This window comes from Hirundo rustica, chromosome 5 (assembly GCF_015227805.2).
Source record: "Hirundo rustica isolate bHirRus1 chromosome 5, bHirRus1.pri.v3, whole genome shotgun sequence".
Lineage (NCBI taxonomy): Eukaryota > Metazoa > Chordata > Aves > Passeriformes > Hirundinidae > Hirundo > Hirundo rustica.
This window is the reverse complement of record NC_053454.1, coordinates 1,919,473-1,939,968: the sequence shown is the minus strand read 5'-3', so window position 1 is coordinate 1,939,968 and position 20,496 is coordinate 1,919,473. Positions and strand designations below refer to the sequence as shown.

The 20,496-nt window shown below is 58.1% G+C and overlaps 1 protein-coding gene across 2 annotated transcripts in view; it reads right to left on the bottom strand.

The window, feature by feature from the left end:
- LZTS3 (leucine zipper tumor suppressor family member 3) overlaps nt 1–14,655 on the bottom strand; it is a 48,040-nt gene extending 33,385 nt beyond the window's left edge. The window contains exon 1 of one of the 2 annotated variants that reach the window (XM_040064747.2): nt 14,498–14,655. The gene's annotated coding sequence lies outside the window, so the exon portion shown is untranslated. Of the gene's footprint in view, nt 1–13,076; nt 13,200–14,497 lie in introns of those variants that run through there. The other variant, XM_040064748.2, reaches the window with a different exon arrangement.
- Between the last annotated feature and the right edge of the window lie 5,841 nt (nt 14,656–20,496).

Genomic DNA, 20,496 nt, shown 5'->3' with positions numbered 1-20,496 from the left:
TTTTTCACGCTGAGGACGGATTAACTGTCATGAAAGCAGCTAAATCTGCACGGTAGGACAAGAAATTCATGTCCAGCAGGAAGGTGGGATGGCAAAGAAGGGGAAATGGGGGCTGATTTTTTGGGCAAGCCGTGGGAAGGAAGAGCATCCCCAAGAAAAGGCTGTTCATCCCATGAAGAGACGCTGAAGGCCCAAATTCCCTGATAAGGACAGGAGCAACAGCATGGTGCATCTCAGGCCACCCTAAATGTGGTTTCCCTGGACACAAGGAGAGGAAACGCTGTCCCAGGGCCCATCTGGAAGCTGGAGAAGCCCCATGATGTCACTTTTGCAGGTAGAGGGGTCCCAGGAGCTTCAGGGGATGTGGCCACACGGCCCTCAGACCCAGGAAAAAAGAAAAGTCTGGAAAAGCTCTCAATGGGTTGGTGAGGAGCTTTAAAACTCGATCTGTGAGCATTTATAGTGGGGGGATCACCCTGGCGCAGAGAGACCTCTGAGTGCTCGGAGAAGTGGCAGGCAGAGCTTGGGAAAAACATCTGGAAGGGCTGGAGAGTGCTCAGGGGAGGGAACAGAGCTGGGGAAGGGTCTGGAGCACCAGGAGCAGCTGAGGGAGCTGGAAAGGGGCTCAGCCTGGAGAAAAGGGGGATCAGGAGGGACCTTGTGGCTCTGCACAACTCCCTGACAGGAGGGGACAGCCGGGGGGATTTGGGCTCTGCTGGCAGGGAACAGGGACAGGAGGAGAGGGAATGGCCTCAGCCTGGACCAGGGGAGGTTTAAATTGGATATTGGGAAAATTTCCACCCCAAAAGAGCGGTCAAGCATTGGCAGAGCTGCCCCGGGCAGTGCTGGAGTCCCCATCCTGCAGGGATTTAGAAGCTGTGTGGATGTGGCACTGGGGGACAAGGGTCAGTGGTGGCCTTGGCAGTGCTGGGGGAATGGTTGGACTCAATTATCCTGGAGGGATTTTCCAACCTGAACAATTCTGGGATTCTCCCTGTGCATGGCTTCTCGCTTTGTCTCTGTGGCTCTTGGCAGCCTCTTCCAGGTCACCGTGATCCTGCTTCCCTCATCTCCCCGCCCCGTGAGGCTGGCACCTGTTTGCCTGGGGAAGGCTCTTTCATTCCTTCTTCAAGGCACTGCTGAGATGCCTCTGTGGGAGGAGGCAGAGGGGTTAAACCCCCCCAGATGTCAGCGGTCCTAAAAATAGCCCTAAAAATAGCCCGGCTTTTCCCGCTCACATTGACTCACCCGTCACAGGCCACAAACTCCTGAGTCACGGCAGGGGCCGTGGGGAAATCGTCCTTCTCTGCTCCGCTCCACACAGAGCGTGTTTGTGTCCGGAGCCACCCTTGGTGACCCCCGGAGGCACAGCCCTGTCCTCAGGCACGGGGAGATGGCACCGGGCCGGGCTGGGGAGGATCCTGAGCGGAGCATCCTCACCCTCTTCTGCTTCTCCCGGGATTTCCTGGGGTCCTTCCTGGGGCTCAGCCCTGCTGGTGGGGGTTTCTACACCTGCAGGAGCCTCACCCTCTGGAATAAGGTGTCCAGCGGGAAGTGGGACCCTGTGTGCGTCCGTTCTCACCCCATGGGATTTCGCTTGGCTCTGGTTTGACTCCCACCCCCTCCTGCAGCTCGCAGTCCTCTCCTGTCCCTTCCCGAGCGCCAGAGCTCTAACCCCACGTGGGAACAACTCAAAACACCTTTCTCAGAAAGCCTCACTTCTTGCTCCCAGCTGAAGAACAGAAATGAAGGGAAAAACCCGAATTTTCCTGGAGGTGTGGGGTCCAGGAGTCCATCCAGCTGCCTCTGGGACCACAGCCAGGAGAAATGCAACCTCCAAAACCACCAGGTGACCCCAGGAACCCTCACAGCCACCAGGGAAGTGGTGACCACAGGAAATGGGGCAGAGGAGGGGGTCCCTGGTCCTTTGGTGGCAGCCAACACCCTTTTCCCTGCAGCAGACTTCCCACCCAGAGCTGTCCCCTCTCCAGCACCCATATCCTCGTGATCCTGACCCAGCATTCCCAAAACTCTGCCCTTTGGTCGCTGTGGCCCTCTCCCACCAAGGGGAAGGTGCAGAAGGACGTGCCCACATCTCCCCTGCTCAGTCCCACCGGAGCAGAGACCCCATCCCGCAGCTGGGGTTAAAGGAAAAGTTCTCATCGATATTTTGGGAGCCGCTTCCTTCCCCTCCCCTCCTCCAGAATAGCTTTTTGTCTTTGGGTTTATTTTTCTTTGTTGCCTCATAAAGGTTTGACCCTGGCGGTGTTTTGAATGGACTCGGAGGCAGCATTGAATTCCTCCTGGGATGTGGCTGCCTCGGGCACGGGAGAGAGGGAGGGAGGGAGGGAGGGAATTTCATTGTGTGCAACCTTGCAGACCTTCGGGGAGGAAAAGCAGCGGCTTCTCCTGCTGCGGTCCCTTGTCTGCTGAGCCCCGTGTCCTCTGCCAGCTCCTCCCTCGGCTCAGCCACCGCCACTCGTGTCACTCGTGCCCGGCAGAGCTGCTGGGTGACAGCTCCACCAGCAGGGTGGGAAAATGGGATATCCATCCCCTGGCCAGGTCTGACCCAGACCCTTCAGGAGTCTTCACCCCTCTGCTGCAGCTGGGAAAAATCACCACAAAATCCCTGGGGACCCCCCTCCAGCTGCTTCTTGTGCGTTTACAACGTCTCGAAATAAAGAATAAAAGCTCTGGTTAGTGATCACAGGATCATTGGGGTTGGAAGAGACCTCCAAGGCCATCGAGTCCAGCCCAGCCCTAACGCCACCTCAACTAAACCACGGCACCACATCCAGTCTGTCTTTAAACACATCCAGGGATGGTGACTCCCCAGGCAGACAATTCCAGTATTTTACCACTCTTTCCATAAAATCTTTTTCCCGACATCCAACCTGATGTGGCCTCCTGACCCACCAAAGGGTCTTGGAGAGCTCGGTTTGCATTTGGGCTCTCTCTTTTCCACCCGAAATACTTAAGAACCAACCCTGGCAACCAAGACAAAACTTACTGGCATTCTGGATCAATAAAGTTACGGAATTTACTCCATAATTCGGTCTGCAATTGGTCCTATCAGGTCTCTCCTGGATGTTCATGGACTACGGGGAGGAAGCGACTTTTAATTTGATTTTACAAAATTGAGAGCAGCAAAATAACTGCAGCAGCGTTGCCTGTCCTCAAGCTGGAGATCAGGAAATTGCTGATAATAACGGAGGGGGAAAAAAAAAAAGAAAAAAAAAGTTCAATAATTTCTGTTCTGGCTTCGGAAAAAAACGGCCTGACGTTCTCATGTTGCACAGGGACAACGAAGTGCTTTCTAGTCCATTAGTAACCCAGGAAGACACTAAATGGCATGGCCTGAGGATAAACATTTTTAAACAGCAGGTTCAGATTAATTTGCTCCCAAGAGCCCACTGGAAGCTGGACGAGGAGAGGTATGGGCTGCTGCTCATCCTCTCTAAGAAGTCCTGGGATTTCTCTCAGATCCCAGAAGAGTGGAAAGATGATAATCACAGGGTAATATTAAAGAAAAAAAAAAAAAAAAAGGTGGGGAAAGAAGAGTTGGAATGATGCAGCTTAGCCTGGTAGAAAGGGATGCAGGATTAGAGGGATGGAGCGTGGGGAGCTGTCAATACAAATAGATGGCTCAATAAAACCCCAGCATTTCACAGAGTCCTTTGGCCTCACTGTGGGCAGGTTTGGATCAGGAGAGCCCGGCAGCGCCACAGATGGAAATGTGCCCGTGTGAGGAGCTTTGGTTTGGGGTGTCCTGGTTATTCTGGTTAAAAAAAATGAGTTATCACAGAACCGTGGAATGGTTTGGGTGGGAAGGGATTTAAAGTTCATCTCATTCCAGCCCCCTGCCATGGCTGGGACACCTTCCACTGTTCCAGGTGTCTCCAAGCCCTGTCCAACCTGGCCTTGGACTCTTTCAGGGATCCAGGGGCAGCCACAGCTTCTCTGGGCAGCCTGTGCCAGGGTTCAGCACCCTCACAGGGCAGGATTTCTCCCCAATATTTAAGGTAAATCTGCCCTCTGGCAGTTTAAAGCTGCTCCCTTTGTCCTATCATCCACAACCTGCCCCTCTTCTTTTGTCAGCGAAGTTCCCAGTGGGAAATATTGGATCTTGACTGGATCCCAAGGGACTGGGACAGGGACGGTTCTCCCTGCCTCCCTCCTCCCTGTGCAGCTGCTGCTTAGAGGAAAAGGGCCTGGGAGCACGGGAGTCTCACTGATCCCATCCCATTTCCCCTGAGCCTCAGAGCTTTTCGGGGACGCCTCCCACCCAAGGTTGTCTGGGGGTCCCCCAGCAGGTTTGCTGCCATCAGAGGACGCTGACACTGCCTGCTCCCTCCGAGCTGTTCCACCCTCCGTGAATTTCTGGCAGGGAATTTTCAGAAGGGAATTTTCAGAAGGGAATTACGACCTCTGAGAAAAGCTGCTTCGCTCGGTTTGTCTTTAACCCAGCGCTTTGGGTCATCTCCCGTTGCATTTTGAGGTGGAGCGGAGTCACATCCCCTCACGCCTTCACCACATAAACGGGGGCTTTAACCCATTTTAGGCTCTGTAGCAGCTACTCGGGACATTTTGGTGGCTCTGAGGAGCTCCAGGAGTTCAGAATCCCCGCACCAGGCTGTGGTTCCCCTCTGGAAACTCCTCTGCAGCTCCACGAATCGCCGGGATAGCTCCAAAAGGAGCAGGAGCCACCTCACCGCTATTCCCACCTCTAACGTGGGACACGCCGGCCACTGGCCACCCCCGGGGAGGCGGAATCCCCCAAGGTAATTCATGCCAATTACTGCAATCAGCTAATTAGCAAACAAGATCGATTCAAATGAAGTTGCGGTGTCAACAGCTATTATGCAAGCTCGCAGCGCGCTGGATGAAAGCCAATGCTGAGAGTCCTGGCGGTCAAAAAGAAAAAAAAAAAAAAAAAAAAAAAAAAAAAAAAAAAAAAAAAAAAGAAATCATCCCTCGGGGGTGGGAATTGAGGAGAGGTAAAAGGGATGTGGGAGGTAGCAGGGAAATTAAAGGAAAACAAACAAACAAACAACCCCACCCCCAAAACAAAACAAAAAACCCCCACCCCAACCACACACACACACACAAAAAAAAAAAAAAAAAAAAAAAAAAAAAAAAAAAAAAAATCACTGAGACAAGCTAGGGAGGAAAAGTGCAGAGAACGGAAAGCGATCCAGGTATTTGCTTGCAAACACAAAAGGGATGGTGGAGAGGGCTGATTGCCACCAGCCACGCTGGGATGAGAGGCAGAAGTCAGAATTATCCGGGGAATTATCCGGGCTTCTCTGCAGGGATCCCCAAAAGGTGGGAAGCAGGGGAGGTTCCCCCTCCTGGAAAATTCCAAGGTGAGACATCCTGGGAAGAGCTCTCTGCTCCCGGCCGCAGGACACCCACCAGTGAAGAACCGATTGGCACTTTTGGGAGCGAATCTCCAGCCTGCGATGCAGCGATCTCCCGACGGGAATTAGAGCCGGGCTGGGCTCCATCATTTCTCCTCCGGGAAAGCTGGATGGGGCCGCGAGGGTGGGACCCCGGGAGCCGGAGCCTGGTGTTAAAGCCTGCGGAGACATCTGCTAATCCTCCCCTAAGCCCGCTGCGGTGGATTTGAAGGGTGTTTTTGTCGCTCGCCCCCGGGATCAAGATCCTTAGAGGATAAGAGTCCGAAGGAAATGAAGGGATTCTTCTCCCCGCAGCGGGGTTTGAAAGGGAGATGCGGATCCCGCTGGGATGTCCCCGAGGAGGTGCGGGTGTCACCTCCCCCGTGCTGTCCCTCGGAGCGCAGGGATGCTGCGCTAAGTGCTGGAACTCGAGCAGGAATTTGGCTCGGGAGCTGACAGATGCCCCGGGTTTATCCCAGCAGCTGGCCCAGAGAAAACATTATCCGGCAGCCCAAATCTCTGCCTGCCTTTTAAACCCCGGAGGGGTGCAAAATTGCTTTGAGCTCCAAAGCCAAGGGGGGAGAGCTGCAGGGAAGGGTTTTCCCTGGTTTCTGTCCCGATCCAAGCCGGGGTTGGGGCTGTGGCACCATGTCCTGCCTGCGCTCGACTCCTCTTCTAAGGGTGAGAGGGAAAGACGACGACAGATGGGTGGGAAAGTTGATGAAAGAAGGAAAAATCAGGTTTTCCAGCTTTGAGGAATAACTCTCTGAGCGGTGGGTGCATCCCCACAAGGGCCGGGATGGCTGTGCCAGGGACGCGGGCACTCGGGGCACGGGGCAGCTGCCCCAGGGATCGCTCGGCTGACTCGCAGGACTTGTTTTTAAAACAAACAAAACGCTTTCATCGCCTGGAACCGCGCACCTCCGCCAGGAGGAAACGTGCGGAACAAAGAAATGCCACCATTAATCAGCTCCGGAGCCCGGGGCTTGGCTGAGGGACCTTTCCCAAAGCCACGTACCCACCTCCCACGGCGCTGGGCACAACCCAGCCCAGCCTGGAGCCGGGCTGGCTGCTCCTGCTCAACCCCGCACGTTGCACAGAGAGGGAAATAATCCTTCCTTTCTTTTCCAGCTATCAGGAATGCGCCACACCTGGTGCCCCTCCGGGAGTGTTTGCTGTCTCGGCGGGCGCCAAGGCCGGATTGTTTGCCCGGGGATTTTTTTTTTTTTTAATTTTTTTTTTTAATGAAATATTATTAAAAGCTAATTTGGGCTTCTGAGAGCGTGGAGGGGAAGGCGAAGCTCTTGGCTGGCACTGAGGAGTGTCGGCAGGCCGGGGGTGGGTTGGGCTGGTCCCGAAGCTCTCCTGAGCTGCAGCAGAGGAGTTTGTCTGGGCTCTGCTGGGAAAAGCAGACACGGGGGTCACCCACCCCAAACGCGTGCAGGTGGCACATTCGCCACCTCAGCCTCACGATCAGGTTTTGGAACACCTCATCCCAGCTCCCAGATCAGCTCCCGGTCCCTACAATCCCTCGGGAGGCTGCAGCGCAGCCTGGCAGAGGGAAACTGAGGTTAAGGAACGCGCCAAGGACGGCATCGAGAGCCAGCAGCGGGGAGCAAAACGGGTTAAAAACTTTCCACTTGGGACTCAACAGCACCAAAACCACTCCTGTGTGTTGGGGACACCCCGATCCCCCCAAAAAGATCAAGCCCCGAGGCTTGGAAAAGCGCCGGGAGGGAGGAAGAGCGCGGCAGATCAGAGGAAGGAGCGGAGCAAATTCCTGCCGGGCAGTGGCTGGCTGGGCACCAGCTCGGCAGCGGTGATTTATTATTTACATTGCTGGAGGAGCTGGGAGAACGTCAGGGTCTCCCCGAGCCTGGCACCAGCTTTATGGGCTGTGCTCAGCCCGCTCCTGGAGACCGGGGTTTTTGTCCTCGCTGAGCTGCAGCGGGTGGAGGTGTGGATTTTCCTAACTGAGACCTTTTTGAGAAATGTGTTTGTTGGGGGAGGGAGAGATTTGAGCCAAGGGCAGATCCTGGTGTTTCCAGAGCCCTCCTTCCCTGGGCAGAGACCACCAGGGACCCCCTCCCCTGGGCAGGAGAGCCACGGGGTGCAGGCACCTGTGGGGATGCAGCTGTGCCCGTCTCATCCCAGCATCCCTGATGATTTGGGGGGATGTTTTCATCCTCTTCTTTCTGCCCTGGAGTCTCTGAGCCACCTCGAGGTGCCACCCCAGCCAATCCCCGTGACGGGGACAGCCTCTCCTGCCTTCCCATGCCGCACTTTGAAAGGTGACGTGCACACAGCCTGGACGAAACAAACACCAACGTGTCCCTGTCCCTGTCCCTGTCCCTGTCCCTGTCCCTGTCCCTGTCCCCATCCCATGTCCCCTGTCCCTGTCCCTGTCCCCTATCCCCTGTCCCCATCCCTGTCCCCTGTCCCTGTCCCCTGTCCCTGTCCCCTGTCCCTGTCCCCTGTCCCTGTTCCTGTCCCTGTCCCTATTCCTGTCCCCTGTCCCTATTCCTGTCCCCTGTTCCTGTTCCTGTCCCTGTCCCCCGTCCCCTATCCCCTGTCCCCTATCCCCTGTCCCTGTCCCTGTCCCTATTCCTGTCCCCTGTTCCTGTCCCTGTCCCCATTCCTGTCCCCTGTCCCCATTCCTGTCCCCTGTCCCCTATCCCCTGTCCCCTGTCCCCTGTCCCCTGTCCCCTGTCCCCTGTCCCTGTCCCTTGTCCCCTCGCCGTTCCTGGCAGTGCTGGAGGCAGGCACTGCACTGCAGGGGAACGTCTGAGGTGAGGCAGGCGGTGCTGCCATCCCAAAATCTCCTCTGGGACAGCTTGGCTGCTCCTCCAAGAGCTTGCCAAGGGCAGAGCCGGGGCTGGAATGAAGGCAGCGGCCCGTGGGGAGTGGAAGGAGCCTGTGCTAGATCAGCTGATATAATTAGAAAGCGGGGACAAGGAGATGAGCTCCTGGGCCTGAAAGCTGGGCTGGTTTTTTCTTTCCCAGCTCCAGCAGCTGGGCTAATAAAAGCTCCGACCTCCCCCTGTGCATCATCTGAGCGTGTGCCTGGGGGCTCTGCCATGGCTCCCACATTCCAGCTTTTCCTGGGATGAGGCATCTCCCGCCATCACCTCGGCCAGCCCGTGTCCTCTCGCCCTCAGCTGGGCCCACCAGGACTGGGCAGGCTCTGTCACCCCAAAACCGCTCTCCAAGTTGACTTTGCCAACCAGATCCACGTCCAGCTTGTGTTCTCCTCATGTTTTGGTTCAGGCAGGAACCCTCAAATGACCCCAAATGGGCCCCAAAATGACCCCCAAATGGGCCCAAAACTGACCACAGATGGGCCCCAAAATGACAACCTGCTTGCAAACCCCTCAGGCCGAGCCCTCTGGTGATGGTGGATTTGTATGGGAACATCTCCGCCAAATGGGAGAACGGACCGGGAGAGCTGGGGGTGTTCAGCTTGGAGAAGAGAAAACTCTGGGGAGAACTTCCAGCACCTAAAGGGCCTCTGACAGAGCTGGAGAGGGACTTAAAAGGGATATTAGGAAAAACTCTTCCCTGTGAGGGTGGTGAGGCCCTGGCACAGGGTGCCCAGAGAAGCTGTGGCTGCCCCTGGATCCCTGGCAGTGTCCAAGGCCAGGCTGGACAGGGCTTGGAGCAGCCTGGGATGGTGGAAGGTGTCCCTGCCCATGGCAGGGGGTGGAACGGGATGGTTTTAAGGTCCATCCCAATCCATTCCCCAGCTCTGTGAAATCCCATCCCCACCAGCCAGAGTTTCCCCTTGGAAGAAGGAACTGGAGGAGAGATCTCCATACATCTGCAAACCCGCCTGGTCTCCACTGTCAGCACTGACCCCTCCTAACAACCCTCAAAACCTCCAAACTGACCTCACAGCAAGGATCTGATAGGATTTAGCAACAGGGGAACCCTGGCCAGTGCAGGACACACCTGGGGCAAGCAATATTCCTGCAGGATTCCTGGGACACACCCAGAGGCTGGGAGAGGAAGGGATGGACCCTTCTCAGGGCTGGAGGGAACGTGGAGAAGCAGAGAGAGATTCAGGCTCTAAAACAACAACAAAAGACTTTGAAATCCTGAGCCTACAGAGAAGATCTGTAGGGTTTCATCCCAATTTCCTGGGTTTCATCCTGCACCCACGTGCCTCTCCTAAACACTCACACTGTGGGAGTTTAGGAGAGGCACGTGGGTGCAGGAGGAGACCCAGCCTGGAGCCCTGGGCTCCTTCCCACCTCCCCTGCAGAACAAACCCCACCTCATCCCTCCCCGCTCTCAACTTGTCCCTGGCAGGCACGGATCTGTTGGGCATCACTCCGCTGACCTTCCCAGCAGGGAACCAATTCCCTCCAGCGCTGGACAGACAGTCAGACACTGCTTATCCCAGGTTTTGGATCAGTATTTTTCTTCCTGGTGCCGGGCTTCCAGAGGAAAACATATCTTTGGGCCACGTCCCAAGGGATTTGGTTAATTCGTCACCCGCAGACGCGCAGATATTTATTTCAAAGCGCCTCTTGTTGTGTTACTTGGCAACTTCCGAGCCCGTGTGTTCCTCCAGCTGATAAATATTTGTGAGGTTGGTTGTGTGAAGAGCAGCATGTGTTAATGATCCGATTGCCTTTTTCCCGGGCTCCCCGCAAAGGGAACGGGCCCCGTTGCCCGTCGGTGGGAAAGGACCTGGAGGAGCTGGTCAGCAGCGACTGGACATGAGCCCAGGTGTGCTCAGGTGGGCAAGAGGCCAACAGCAGCTGGATTTTGTCAGGAATGGGGCGGCAGCAGGGCCAGGGCAGCGCCTGTCCTCTGTGCTGGCACTGCTGGGGCACTTCCAGGGCTGGGGGTGGATTTTGAACCTCTCCCAACAAGACCTGGAAGGGCTGGAGAGAGTCCAGGGAAGGGAATGGAGCTGGGGAAGGGTGTGGAGCAACTGGAGCAGCTGAGGGAGCTGGAAAGGGGCTCAGCCTGGAGAAAAGGAGGCTCAGGAGGGACCTTGTGGCTCTGCACAACTCCCTGACAGGAGGGGACAGCTGCGGGGGTCAGGCTCTGCCCCCAGGGAACAGGGACAGGAGGAGAGGGAACAACCTCAGGCTGGGCCAGGGGACATTTATGTAGGATGCCAGGAAGAGTTTCTTCATGGAAAGGGTTGCTAAGCACTGGAAAGGGCTCTCCAGGGAGGTGGTGGAGTCACAATCCCTGGAATTACCCAAGGAATGGTTGGACGTGTCATAATCCCTGGAATTACCCAAGGAACGGCTGGACGTGTCATAATCCCTGGAATTACCCAAGGAATGGCTGGACGTGGCACTCAGTGCTCTGGTTTAGTCAGGGGTGGTGGGTGGCGGTGTTTGGTCAAAGGTTGGCACTCAGTGATCCCGGAGGTGTTTTCCAGCCTGAATGGTTCTGGGATTGCACCTGTGTAAACCTGGAGCATCCTGCTGGCTCTGGAGCACCTCGCTGGCCTGTGATCGGGATTTGGCCCTGAAGGAAAGAGAGGCTCGTGATGGGCTCAGACAAAACTCGTCCTTCTGATTCGGGAACCAGACAAAGCCAACAGGACCCATCTCCATGGCAAAGCCCCCCCCGGTTTTGTGAGATGGAAACTCAGCCCAAATCCCTGTGAACCTGGTCCCAGCCTTGCAGCCTTGCAGGAACTCCTGCAGCTCCTGCATGGCTCAAGAGGACTTTCAGCTCCCTCTGCCAGGACAGCTCTTGGCTCCAGGCAGGCCTGGATGATAAGGCACGAGCCATCCCCATTTCCTGATTGCTGCCTTAACAGTTCTCTCTGCTTTCCTTGCTGTTTAGGGAGCTCCATGGAGCTTCTTCCCACCCACGGTGGGGCTCAGCCTGGTCCTTTCCCCCATGGAGGTGCCCAGGGCTGTGGGGTGACGGGAGAGCTGAGTTTGGGGTGCTTTGGGGAACCACCTGCAGGACCTCAAGGTGCTTGATCCTCCACCACCTCCATCACAGCCTTCCCACGGCTCCCGGTGCCACCGTGTCCTGCAGGAGCCGTGGAATCCTGGAATGGGTTGGGATGGAAGGGATCCTACACCAGGATCCTTGGGAAGGGCTCCCACAACCAGAGGATGAATCCGGTGGCTTTAGCCATGGAGCAGAGGTGTGGGGGAGCCGGAGGGGCTGGGGGGTCCCTGCCTGCTCCCCAATCCCGAGGGCAGGGATGTCTGGGCTCCTGGCCTCGTGCCTCCATTGCACTTCCAGATCCTCAAGTAAGAGCCGCGTTTGCCAGCTCCTGTGACAGGAATGACTAATGGGAAAGATCCTCAGTGAAGGGAAACAAGAAATCTCCTCGTCTCACCCTTTGTCTGCTGGATTTCTCTGACAGCCCGGGCCATGGCTCAGTTCCTCCTCGGGAGAAAGCAGATTTGAAACCCTTCAACAGCTCCGGCAACACTCTCCTAACTCTTAACCTTCGCTGCCGGGATATAACTCCCTTCAGAAACTTTTTATCCGCAGTTTATCCACATTCCTGCTCCATCCGCACGGAGTTATCAGGCAGCGAGTGCCTCCGACTGCTGATGCAACGCGGTTTTCACAGTGTGCATGTGGAAAACACCCTCCCCAGCCGCCTGCTTTTTTCTTTGCAAGCCAGGAACCTGCCTTCCTGCCTCTTTTCCCGTTTTTCCTCGGGATGGGTGATCAGAGGCTCCCTTCTCACGATGATGGCAGCAGCGGGGGATGCCCGAGGCTGATGCTGCAGCCCCCAGGGATGGGGGCTCTCCCCATCCCACCTCTTGCAGGACAAGCTGCTGCTCCCTCCCGGATATCTACAGCCAGCTGTTGGACTTCCAGACGCTTCTCTCCCGGCTCCTTCCAGCTCTCAAGGCGCTGGGAGTCGGTCCCGGCGCGGTGACCCAGCAAGGAAGATTTGGAGGAGGAGGAGGAGGAGGAGGAGGAGGAGGGGATCTCTTCCCTGCACGGAGCCACACAAGCACCGCGCCGCTTTTTAAACACCCACCCCTGCCCCGGCGAGCCAGCGGGGACAATCCCAGCCCTTCCACACATTCCCCCTCTTCCCTGTTTCCATCACAAGGCCGGCGCTGGGGACGACGCGCCCGCTCCCCTCGCGTGAGCCGGGGCAGCCAGGGAATCGCACGGCTCCGGCGTTTCCACGCCTGTTTCCAGCCCCGTTCGCCTCGCAGCCTTTGCAGAAAATAAATTCCCCAGCCGGGCTGAACTCGGATGACAGCATCGCTGCTATATTTAGCCGCGGCAGATCGCCGCTCCAACCAGGGCCGCGCATAAACAAACCCCCGGCGCACGGAGCCCGCCTGGGGAGGGCACGGCCGAGGGGAAGGGATGGAGCGGCCTCCCGGCCCCTGCCTGCCCCAAATCGGGGGTGCCCCGCGTCCCCCTTTAATGCCAGCTCCTTCCCGGAGGGCTCAGCGCCGGCACAATCCGCCGCCGGAGCGGCTTTGAGGATGAAGGATGCGCTGGAGGGTGTTGGGAGCAGAGCGCGGCGAGCTGAGGGAGTTGCCAAAGGTTATCCATCCCACGGGGCAAGCGGCATCCCCGGGCTGGGACAGGACCCTCTGGCTCCCAGCTGGCATCCGGGAAGCTGTCGGCATTCCCCCCTCCCTCCAGTGGACAGAGCTGTGGGGCAGAAAATGCCAGAAAATGCCCCTCTACGGCTGTGCCCGCCCTTCCTACCTCTGCCTGCAGCCTTCCTGCCGGCTCCTGCCTGCTCCTCTCCCTGCCCGACGCCCTGCACGGCGATTCGCGGGGTGTGGAGCCGAGGGAAGAGGCGGTGGATGCGCACCGGGTCCGCGCCTGGCTCAGCGGCAGGCCCCGTCCTCCTCCCCCGGCTCCCCACGTGGGGAAGAGGACGGGGATGCTCGGGGAGGGAGCTCAGGGAGTGCTCGGGGGATGCTCAAGGAATGCCCAAGGAGGGTGTGGAGCACCCAGCGGCCCGACACCCTCCTCTGGAGCAGAGGGATCATCAGGCCTGGGGGTTCCGCCGGCAGCCACAGGTCCCCAGGCTCTCTCCGGGGCTCCTGGGTGGCAAAGAGGGTCCCCGCTGCCCCCCGGGCGTACCCCCGGCCGCGGATGGGGCTCCGTGCTGCACTGCAGCAGCCCCAGCCGCGCTCTCTCCCGGGGAGGTGGCGGAGGCGATGCCACCTTCACCCTCCCCTCGATGGCAGCGCCCGCTCCGCCCGCTCCAAACCCGGCAGCGGGGCCAGAGAGCGGGGGGAGCCGCCGGGAGCGGCCGCGACCCCGCTCCGCTCCCCCGGGAGCAGCGGGCAGCGCACCCACGGCGTGGGGGCCGCCGGATCCCTGAGCAGCCGAGGAGGCACCGGCACCTCCTCGGGTGATGTCCCGAGCGGGGATCCCCGCGCCGGGGTGGGGAGGGACGCCGGATGCTCAAGTCCTCTCCAAGCCGGGGTGAAGCCTCAGGCGGGGAGCCCCATGTCGTGACGTCCCCCCACGCCCTCCCTCCCTCCCTCCCCGCCGTCGCTGCTGGGCGAGGGCCACCCAGCACCGAGGCAGATGACATAATTCCCAGCAACTGCACGTTAATCACTCGGCCGCCGCTCCAACCCCCAGCCCCAAGCCACGGCTCCCCTCCCCTGGCATCACCGCCAAAGAAATAAAGAAATGAAATCAAAGGAGGCGAGGGGGGATAACCTGGCGCTGGCACTGGCACACGGGTCTGCACCCCCCCCTCCCCGCCGCTCCTCCCCGCCTCGCACTCTATTTTTGGGTGCTGTCACATCCCAATGGCCCCGCGGGGCCAAACCCAGGCAGCTGCGACTTTAGGCACAAACACGGCTCCCTCCCCTCCATCACACCCGAAAATCGGCGCTGGCAGCCCATCCTCCACCCCACCCCCCGCTCCCCAAAATCCTCCCCTCCCCCTTCCCCCCTCCCCAAATTACATCTGGGTGGGTGCTTCAGGCGAGCCGAGCTCCAGCATCAGGTCCCCCCGCCTCGCTCTCCGTGCACCCCACCTCTCTCCACCCCCGAGAGGGACCCCCCCCCGCCTCCCCGCTCCTTACCACCCCCCACCCCATCCCACCTCCCCCCTCTCGCAGTCCCAGTTCCTCCCAGTCGCTTCCCACCCCGAGCCTTACTCTTGGCGGGGCTGCGCCGGTGCCCGGCAGCGACGGCAGCGATGCGCAGGGAGCGGGCAGGGATCAGGGCTGGCAGCCGGGCGGCCGCTCCCGTCCGAGGGGTCTCATCTCATTTTGTCCTGTGTCACCAACACACGCGCGCACACACACACGCACACGCACACATTCGCAGCCACGTTTCCCCCCCCTTCTTGCGGCAAACGGCGGCCAGCCCCGACCCCACCCCCTGTCACAGCGGCAGCCTAACAGCGAGGAGCGGGAGGATGGAGGAGGATCTGCTCGCCTTCCCTTTAACCCTTCCCTCGCCACCCCCCCCGCCGGGACAGGGCTCTGTCCCCGTGGGGCTGGCTGGGGATGCTGCTCGGACCTCCCTCACCTCGCCGCCTTCCCCCGCAGGGCCCCGGGGCAGGGGAGGTTTGGGGTCTGCTGGTGCCCCGGCTCCGTCCCCCCGCAGCCTCATCGTGCCTCCTCGCCCTCGTGCCTCCCCCCAAAAAAGAGTCCCCGAGCACAGGTGAGCCCTGACATTGCTCCGGGCAGCGGGGCAGGGGGTGTCTCGGGGGCACGGGCAGCCCCCGGGTGACAGAGGAGGCCGAGGGGAGGCAGATGATTCAGGCCTGCCTGAATCCACCGTGAAAATCCCGGTTTGGTCCCTATTTCACCCCATTTCCAGGAGCAGAGCTCTTCGGGGTGGAGGGGCCACGGCCTGAACCCCTGGGGGTGGGATGGGGGTGGAAAGTCAGTGTGGGAGAGGAAATAACTTTTCCCAGCCCACGGAGAATCCAGGGACCTGAGCTCGTCTTGAGCTACCCAAACTTCCCAGATTCCCTCTGACACGAACGAGCTGAGAAAGGGGCATCCAAATGGCCAAGGACTCCAGTCGAAGGCAGGGCAGCTCCTGTCTGTGACATTCCACGAGTTGTCTTCTCCAAGGAGAAATGAGAGGTGCCAGAAGGAAAAAGAAAAGGGAAAAGGGAAGGAGAAGGAGAAGGAGAAGGAGAAGGAAAAGGAAAAGGAAAAGGAAAAGGAAAAGGAAAAGGAAAAGGAAAAGGAAAAGGAAAAGGAAAAGGAAAAGGAAAAGGAAAAGGAAAAGGAAAACTCATGATGCTGTCCATGGAGAGGCTGGGGGCACGTGTCCCTGCACCCAGTTTTCCCACAGCAAATTCAGGTCCTAACAACAAACTCTGCTTCTCGCCTTGGCCCTTCCATGGATAAATGGAGGTCACACCCCTCCTGCTCACCTGCCAGGAGTACCAGGAGGGAGGAAATAGGCAGGAATTGCTGCCACTGGATTCTGCAGCTTCCCAGTGAAATGGCAGGGAGGGTAATTAATTATTCCTGCTAATAGTGCCGAGCAGGCCCTCGGCTGCCGCCCCAGAACCTCAGGCTGTGAGTATCTCCCTGCACAGGTTGTTGCTGACAGCGCTCCAGGGGCTGTGTGTGATCCTGCCTGGATGGAAAGGGCAACCGAGGCTCCCTGATTTATTTACAGCCCTTTGAGGACCGGGATTAGACAGGCTGGGCAAAGCCACCTCTGCTGTGGGTGGGATTCTGCCGCTTCCCACCAGCACCGCCAAGCTCTGGAGCAGTTTAAGTCCCGGACAACCTGGAGGGGTCCTGTCCTGTCCTTCCTGGGCAGCCTGGTCTGCTCTGAGCCTGCCAGCACAGCCTCGTTTGGGGGTCATGCAAGAGTGGGGTGTCCCACAGGAAGCTCACAGAGCTTCTCGTGCTGCTCCAGCTCTGGAGAATCCCTGCTCCGATTGTCACCTCACCACACACCTCCGGGACTGAGCACCACCGTGGAGCCGCCCCTGGAGCTGGAGACGAGCTCCAGCTGCCCTCTGCCAGGGGCACTGGACACCCCGAGGGGATTAACAGGGAGCCTGCACATGTCCCCCTACCCAAAACTAGGCTGGGGCAGGTCCAGTTTTGTAGCTGAGAGTCAGAATCACGTTGAGGTTGGAAAAGACCCCTAAGATCTCAGAGTCCAAAAGTGAACCCAGCCCTGCTAAGAAGAGATGCTCTGAGGCTGTCACAGTCCCACCAGGCCAGCCCAGCATCCTGTCCCCAGCTGCAGCTGTCCATGGACACCCAAGGAAGAGTAAAACAGGACAATATTCCCCCTTGGCATTCTCCAGCATCTCCAAGGGAGATGCCAGGTCCAGACATCCCTGGGAGCTGAGAACCCTCCATGTGCTGCGAGTCCATCCCCACTGCAAGGCGCTGCCTCCTTGGGTGGGTGGGAGCCCAGAGCCTGCAGGACACCCCCCCATTCCCTCTCCTACGCTTTTGGTAAGGATCATCCCGGGACCAGCACTGCAGGATTTTCACTCTCCTCCTCTACACCAATCCCTCTCCGAGTGCTTGGCGGTGCAGATTCCCTGTGGCAGGCTGGGATGAGCTCTCCCTCCAGAGGACAGCACTCTGCCCCCACTCCTCATCCTCATCCTCATCCTCATCCTCATCCTCATCCTCATCCTCATCCTCACCCTCATCCTCATCCTCATCCTCATCCTCATCCCGGCCCTGCTAACCCCGAGCGGGCTCTGTTTTCCCTTCTTTGCCGGCTGTTTTGTGCGCCGTGCCGCGGTTATCACGCTCCAGCCGTCAGCTTGCAGCGAGTCCCCGGGAGAAGGTGCCAACTTTAACATATGCCTGAACAGTTCTTTTCAGACATATACAAACTGGAACAATGCCTCGCTGGGAATATGCTTGTTGGTGCAATTTGCCAACTGTGGCTCCAGATCTGCTCTTTTCAGCACGCACCGACTGTTTGTAGAGGGTGCAAAAGCCGGGGATCGCCGCGAGCGGATGGGGGCTCTGGAAGGCTCTCTCCAGGCCAAGCAGGAACCAGCAGGGAAGGCCATCCAAGGGCTGCCCAAAGACCTCTGAGCATCACAAACAATGATCAGATCGAACATTTTGCTGCTGAGAACCTCCGTCTTTCCCCCCTTGGCTTGAGGAAAGGCAGCGCCGGTTTCTCCACTACCCGAGCACGTTCTCACCTTGTGCCAAGCAGGGCTTGGCTCAACTCACCCCATTCCCTGGGTTCAAACATCTCCCTCCATCACTGGTGTCCACCTTTCAGGTGGGACATCATCGGGATGTGACTCTGGTGCCACTCAGGGTGACTCAGGGTGTCACTACTCTGTCGCACCCTTGGAAAAAAGGACCGACCGACCTCGGCTGGGCATTCCCACAACTTCTTCCCGTGGGTTTGTGGGCACCATGGCAAATGCTTTGAAGGGAATGTGGGAAGATGGTAACAAAATGAGGCCGGGGTTGTGTCCGGGGAGATTTCCAGGCTTTCCAAGTGGGCAGGGAAGGCCCAGGGGTGATGAGGCAGAAGGATTTTCTCCCCAGTACCGACGAGGACGCAGCTCTGCACTTGCCCAGGTGCCAACCTTCGTCTCGCAAGCCCCCAGCGCAGGGATCCTCATCCACGGAACACCCTCTCAGTGGGCAGTGCCGGATGTGGAGGTGCCCACGGGCCGGCCCAGGGGCGGGAGGGTCAGTGCTTGGACTGCCTGCTCCCCGTGGAGGGCTGCCAAAGGCAAAAGTGTTTGAGGCAGCAGATCATCAAGGGACCATTGTTCATAGCAAGCTCGGTGGAAATATTTGTGTGTGTGTGTGTGTGTGTGTGTGTGTGTGTGCTGGCATCCAATTTGGCAATGGTTACTCAGCACAAGTGGGCGGCCTGTCCCTTTCTCTCAGCTGGAGCCTCCTCCTCCTCGCAGGGACCCAGAAGAGGGATGAAAGGAGAGCAGATGGTTTGGGGGTGCTCAGAAGCACCGGTGCCAAGGGCTGTCTCATCGTGGCAGGCTGAACATGCTCGAGACCAAGGAGGTCTCTCCAAGTAATGGGGAGATGCAGGAGGTCTGTGAGCAACTCTCGGGAGTATCGGTGGTTTCGATGGATTTTGAGGAGAAGGAGCAGAAACTGAGATCTTTGGGGTATCATGCAAAGAGGAAGAGATCTTCGGGGTATGGGATCCTGTATCAAAAATTCTCTTTACAAGTCCAAAGGAATTTGAAGAACTGATGGACTTTGGGCGAGGGCCTGGAGTGACAGCACGAGGGGGAATGGCTTCGCACTGCCAGAGGGCAGGGCTGGGTGGGATACTGGGAAGGAATTGTGAGGCTGGGGAGGGAACACAGGGTGCCCAGAGAAGCTGTGGCTGCCCCTGAATCCCTGGAAGTCTCCAAGGCCAGCTTGGATAGGGCTTGGAGCACCCTGGGGTGGTGGAAGGGGATGGAATGAGATGGTCTTTGAGGACCCTTCCAACCCAAACCAATCCATGGTTCTGTGCTGAAGGGACACCGCTGGCTTTGCCAGGAAGAAGCCTCAGGGCTTCCTCCGAGTGAGAGCCCAGGGTCGGAAGCGTGGCCAGCTGGCCAGGGCAGGCACGCTCCGGGTCATCTCCCCTTTCAGCACCACACCAGATCTCTCACAGCCCTTCCACGGAGAAATTCCCATTGAAATCTCTGCTGCTGCTCTCATCCCTGCAAAAGTGAATGGGGAGATTTGTCCCGGCCTCCTTCCCCCTCCACAGCTCCCGGCATTTCGTTTTTCTCCGAAGCAACACTCTGCTGCTAGAATCAGCTGAGATGAAACCGAGCTGGCTCCTACACACCTTGGAGCTCAGGCAGGGCTGCTTCCCACACAGTGTCTTTCACCCAAATTAAACAGCTCCCAGCTGAGCCCTGCCATCCATCACGCCAAGCCGCAGGCACAGCTCGGGTTTGGCAGTTTTACACCTCTGTGGGTTCACGTTTAGCGGGGAAAGAGCAGGGACCTTTTATTTGTGAGCGTGTTGCGAGCGGTGTGCAGCCTTGGAGGCTGCGGGGCCACCCTTGGGATCACGCTGGAATCAGTGGGAGGCTGATTGCTGTTAAAGGTAGCCAAGGCCTGGGCACTGAGGGGTGCTCTGTTGGGAAGGAATCCTCCCCTGTGCGGGTGCTGAGCCCTGGCACAGGGTGCCCAGAGAAGCTGTGGCTGCCCCTGGATCCCTGGAAGTGTCCAAGGCCAGGTTGGACGGGGCTTGGAGCAATCTGGGATAGTGGAAGGTGTCCCAGATGTCTTTAAGGTCCCTTCCAGTGGTTCCCTGATTTTCAGGCTGCAGGATGCCCGCTCCTGGGAATGTCCCTCCTCAAGGACACAGGGCTGACTGCACCTTGGTGTCCACACCAGTGCCAGGTGAGCAGCAATCCCAGCTCCTTGCCTGTGCTGATCTGAGCTCGGTTCAGTTTTCCAAGCAGTGTCTAAGACCTCTGCAGGTGTCCCAGGATATCTGAGGCACCCACAAGGAGCAGGCAGACGTGGAGTGGGGTCTCCACCGGCATCACCTCTGGTGGACATCCTTGCTGGAGACAGCACTGCCTGTTTTCTCTGTATGAGTTGAGGTTTTTGTTGGATATTAGGAAAAGCCTCCTCACCGAAGGCGTGGTTAATCACTGGTTAATCATTGGAACACAGGAATTGCTCCACAGGAATTGGTGGAGTCACCATCCCTGGAAGTGTTCAAAAAATGAGATGTGGGGATCTGGCCTTGGTGGGAGTGGTGGCAGTCAGTCAAAGGCTGGGCTTGATCTGGGAGGTCTCTTCCAACCTGAATGATTCTGTGAGTCTTGGACAGGTGCTTCCATCTATTTGATATGGGAAATGGAGTTTTGGCCACCTCAGGTCCCTGTGCCCAGCACATCCGCAGGGTCTGTGCCCGTGTCATGCCAGATGGCCACAGCCAGTTTTCCCAGGACCGCCCTGCACAGAGGAGTGATTTCCGGGGTCATTTTAGCACCTCTCCCCACACCTTTGAGTGGGAAATGAACAACTTCCAGCTCCTCTTCGTGTAGGCTCTGGGGCCTCCAGATCAGCCACTCCAGCCAGGAGGAAATCTCTGCTTCTTTGCCACAGAAAGGCTCCAGGGGGAAAACATCCTTATCCTGATTTCTACCTTTTTTTGGGATCTGCTGCCAGGGAGAGCAGCCTCGGCTGGCAGATCC